Source organism: Lactuca serriola, chromosome 5 (assembly GCF_051521515.1).
Source record: "Lactuca serriola cultivar US96UC23 chromosome 5, Lser_US96UC23_V15, whole genome shotgun sequence".
Lineage (NCBI taxonomy): Eukaryota > Viridiplantae > Streptophyta > Magnoliopsida > Asterales > Asteraceae > Lactuca > Lactuca serriola.
In genome coordinates this window covers 279,958,103-279,964,009 of record NC_136412.1, presented here as the reverse complement: position 1 = coordinate 279,964,009, position 5,907 = coordinate 279,958,103, and positions in this window count along the sequence as shown.

The following is a 5,907-nucleotide window of genomic DNA, read 5'->3' as shown; positions in this document are numbered from 1 at the left end:
AGTTTTTTTTTTCAAATTGCAGTTTTTTTAGAAAATTATTTTTTTCAATTTCTTGTTTAAAAATTCATCTTTTCTTAAAAAAAGTAAAAAATCTCAATTTAGAAAAAAATCGAAAATGATAAAAGAAATATATGAAATTTGATTTATTATGTTGTTTTTTTAGAACATTTTATTAATATTTCCAATAACAAAGAAATTAAACATTAAATGAAACCGGTTAGATGATGATCATGCCCTTAGTGAGTTAATTCTGATTTAACGCTCCATTGTTAGTTATCTGGTTCTAGGCTATATATAGGAATGATCATTTGAGAACTCATAGTTTCTAAATAACCTGAGAACTAAAGGTGGATCATTAAATCAAAACCTTAAATGGTTTGGATTGATCATGACATAATTGTAATTATCTCTTGTTTCAATGGCATCTTAGACATTTTTTAAATAAACTGAAGGGTAGACTGGGAATTAAAAATATCATCCATAATAATTAATTTAACAAATTAAAAAACCCACTTTTTCTCACAAACACACATATGTCTTCCCACTTTCTCTCTCATCTCTCATGTCTCAACTACTTCACGAATCACGACTTCCTCCCCACTCCATCCTCCGCCTCCTTCCGACGAATCTATTCCTGTGCAATCTCTCCGCCGCTGATTCCTACTAAAATTTCTGCCACATTGAGTATCGAGCTTGATGCATACAGTAAGGTACAACAATCGATCCAATGATTGCACCCGAATATCAGCGATAATCTCTCGCATTCTCCTTCTGCGCTACATTTTGATCGCAACTAATCTCCGACGGAGTTGGCAAATTCGATGTTGCGAACGGTGTCAGAATCATCGAACATTGCCTATCCTCTTTCTCAAAATATGGTTGTTCACCACATTTGTACGCCTCTATTCCTTTATTCTGATCTCGTTTCACCAGAAACCATTTGATACCAGATCCCATTACACTAACCGCTGCTGCTATTGAATCTTACATCATTGTTAAGCCGACACAAACGTTTCTACTTCCTCCACTGGGATACGACGTCATTGGAATCCAAAGACGATGGATACATGAAAAATACAGGTTCGATGTACAATTCAATCACAATTTGGTTGTTTTGATCTTGATTTTTTTTGTTTCATGGAAATTGTTCCTTTTTAATTCGACATGTTGCTTTTGATTGAGAATCGATCATCTAGATTGAAATTTTATACATTCAGAATTTGTTCCGGTTTGATTAGTGGCAAAATTGAAAGTTATAGGGAAGTATTAAGCACTATATGTTCTTTATGATTGCTATTTTATTGGTTATGCAATATAGATTCCTTGATTTGGTTTATTAGCATCATATGCATGAAACAAGAGTACTGATAAATACATAATAGTTCATTTATATGCTGGCAATGATTAATCTGATTTGTGTTAATATGTCAGGTATTGCAAGTGTGAAATTCCTTACAGTCCTGATAATTTCATGATCAAATGTTAGTTTTACATGTTGAGTATTAAACAAGTAAACAGTCTCTAATAAGCATCACCAAATTCCTACCAGGTGTTTGTGAAAAGTCTTACTGAAATCATCTTGTTCCTTGGATAACATGAATCCTCCAATCATGTTTAATTCCATATTTCTTCTAAATCATTGTTTTCTATTCACATCTTCTTGTTTACGTACATTATCAGATTATTCTCATTTCTCTTTTCCCATTTCTTCATAATATACTTTGAAACCTCTTATGACCCCAAAATATAAATTAAAGTCAAACTGTTGACATTATACATTGTTTATGATTTGGAAGGGAAAATATGGAAATGTGATATTCTCATTTAAGTTAGGAGTCGGTTAGCTCTTAAGTCGGTGGTTTTCATAGCTTATATTAGCTTTCATTTACATCAGGATCATTCACACCCTACGCTCATCCATCTACGTAAAACATGAATATAAGCTCCTTAGTTCTTTTTAATTCTCATCAGATTGCTTCAACTCTTTTATGTTTGAGAAAACACCTAACACAAGGCCTTTAATTCTTCATGTTGCTATTTTTTAGCATTGGATATGGTATTTGAGAAATTGGACCCTAATTGTGACATGCTATTGTTACCCATCCTAGTCAGTTGATTTACATGTTCTTTCAATTGTGCTGATGATTCATGAAGATTTTTCATAGCATATTCATCAAATTTATTTATCTCATATTTTTTTGCTTTCACAGAGTAATGATGAAAAGGAAAATGGTTGTGATGCCAAATCCACCAGGATTTGTATTTGTCACATCTTTTACATTGCATTCGTTCTTTTTATCAAAGCATTGTAATTTCATTTTATTTTATTAAGGTATTATAATACATATAGAGATTTACCTAATTATAGCATTGCATTCTCATTTCTTGTTATTTATATATTTAACCCAATTTGCTAGTCAATTGTTGGTTTGGCTGAAAATTATGCAGGATCCTAGAGCACTATACAAGGTATTTTTGTTATATGAGAGTAGCAGTGGACGACTTTCTACTAAAAGTCAACTTATGGTGATTCATGTTGTATTCTCTTGGCTTCTAATATCTTAATACAACTCATGGGGAGTTTTATTTTTTACTTAATAGGCATAATGAGTTCAACACTTAAATCTGGACAACTATGGTTGTTTATTTTCTACTTGGTTAAATTTATAAAAAGTTCAACGTTGTAATTACATGTGATTCACATGTAAATCACATATGAATTACATGTGATTCGCATGTAATCACATATGAATTACATACGATTCACATGTAATTCACATATGAATTACAGGTGATTTACATGTGAATCACATGTAAATCACATATCAATTACATGTGATTCGCATGTAAATCACATATGATTTACATGTGATTCACATATGAATTACATTTGATTCACATGTAAATCACATATGAATTACATGTGATTCACATATGTATTTTTGTGAGTGTTTTTGCATCAATCATTTTTTTTTGAATTTTATTATAGATTTGGAAAAAATTATGGTGAATATTGAAGAGATGAAAAATGATAAATTGAAGAAAATATGACAATATTGACACAAATACATTAAAACGTTTTGAAATTTTGTAGCACTTTTTTGTTTTTTATATTTTATTATTATGATTTCCTTACAAATATTATATATATATATATATATATATATGTGTGTGTGTGTGTGTGTGTGTGCATTTATAAAAATATGCTTATATATACCTAAAATGTTGATTTTTTTGGTTGAAAAATTATACTATTTTTTAAATATTCCATTTTTTTTTTAATTTTACTTATTTTTAAATGCGTTTAAAAAATTGCAATTTTTTTTAAATATATTTTTTCAAAAATTCATGTTTTCTATAAAAAAATTATAAATTTTGCACTTTTAAAAAAAATTGAAAAATACTATTTTTTAAAAAATCTGAAAATTTGATTTATTATATTATTTTTTAGACATGTCTATTAATATTTCTAATAGCACAAAAAAATAAACATTAAATAAGACTGGTAAGATTACGATCATGTCCTTAATGAATTACGATCATGTCCTTAATGAATTAGTTTTGATCTAACGCTCCATTTTTAGTTTTCGGGTTCTCGCAAAAGTATGAGTCCTCAACCGATCTCACCAATATATATATATATATATATATATATATATATATATATATATATATATATATATATATAGGGTTTGGTTCATTTGAGACCACCTATATTTTGTGAGACCGTGAGACGCATTTTTTTATTTTTTTATATATATATTTTTTATTTTTTTAGTTAGTTCAAGTTCCGAAAATAATATTTAAAAAAAGAATTTTTGGATTTTTCCATTTATTTTGCATTTTAAAATTATTTTTTAGAATATGTGCAGTGTAATATTCTATTAGAATATTTCACGTATTTTTCAAAAAAAATGGAATTTTTTTTTTTTAGTTAATTCAAGTTCCGAAAATAATATTTAAAAAAAGAATTTTTAGATTTTTCCATTTATTCTGCATTTTAAAATTATTTTTTAGAACATGTCAGTGTAATATTCTATTAGAATATTTCATGTATTTTTCAAAAAAAAAAAGGAATTTATTTTTATTTATTTTTAGTTAATTAAAGTTCCGAAAATAATATTTAAAAAAAGAATTTTTAGATTTTTCCATTTATTCTGCATTTTAAAATTATTTTTTAGAATATGTCAGTGTAATATTCTATTAGAATATTTCACGTATTTTTAAAAAAAACGGAATTTTTTTTAATTTATTTTTAGTTAATTCAAGTTTCGAAAATAATATTTAAAAAAAGAATTTTTGGATTTTTCCATTTATTTTTTCATTTTAAAATTATTTTTAGATTTGGTCTCACGGTTTCACAAAATTAGAATAGTCTCAAATGAACCTGAACCTATATATATATATATATATATATATATATATATATATATATATATATATATATATATATATATATATATATATATATATGGAAAAGTTCAATAGAGAACCATTATTATTTAAGAAACTAATGAACCAATCCAAAGCGTCGAAATTTTAAGCGATTAACGGCAAAAGGAAGGGTTGTAAATTTTTATAATGGACGCACATGTACTAGATTATAACAAAACTCATTTCATGTTTTTCATTTAAAATTTTTTTTAGGCCAAGTTTTTTATCGAAAAAAAAATTTGAATATACCGTTGTTCACGATTTTTCGTCCTCTTTTCATAGAGATCCATTATGATATATAAAAAACAAACTTTTTTTTGAAAAAAACCCACTTAATTTTCTTATTTTTTTTCAATATTTAAGCTTTTTTTTTTATAAAAAAACCCAACCTTTACCAAAAATATTAATTTTTTGTACTCTATTAATAAACATCAACACAGATTAAAAAAAAACCTCGAACAATGTAGATTCACACTGTGAATCTAAACTGTAAATATTTCAATTTTTAACATTCATAATATAAAAAATCTCGAACAGTTCAAATTCACATTGTGAATATGAATTACTATTATGCACATTGTGAATCTGAGAAGGTTCACAAAAAAAAATCCTCGATCAGTGTAGATTTACATTGTGAATCTAAACTGTAAATATTTCAAATTTTAACATTCACAATGTGAAAAGCAGTTCAGATTCACTCCGTGAATCTGATTTATTATTATACACACTGTGAATCTGAGGAGGTTCATAATGTGACTCTGAACTGAAATATCATTTGTTTTTGTTTTTTTTTTGTTTTTTTTTTTTTTAACATGAATATGAATATATGTTTAAAAAGTACAAAAATATGAATTTTGATATATTTATTAATTTTTTTCTATAAAATATAGACCTTAACTTTTTTCATTAAAGAAAATGAAGTGGGTTTTTTTCGAAAAAAAAAGTTTGTTTTTTATATATTATCATGGATCTCTATGGAAATAGGACGAAAAATCGTGAACAACGGTATATTCGTTTTTTTTTTTTTTTTTTTTTTTTTTTTTTTAATAAAAACATGGCCTAAAAAAAATTTTAAACGAAAAAAAATGGTGAGTTTTTTTGTAAAGGGTGAATTTTTTGGTATAATCCGGTGTGTGTGCGTCCAATGTAAAAGTGTACATCTATTTCCTTGGCTGTTGATTGTTATGATTTCCGATGCTCACGATTGGTTCCTTGGTTAATTATGGTTCTTTATTGAACCTAACCATATATATATATATATATATATATATATATATATATATATATATATATATATATATATATATATATCTTTACTATCTTATAAAACAAATCCTACTGTTTCTAAAAATATATTGAATAAAATAATAATATTTTTTAAGACGTCCAAATCATTAAGCTAATTTTACAACTAATCACTAATAAAACAATAAAAAAGTTTAAACAAACTCCTATAAATCTTCTTTTCCAAGG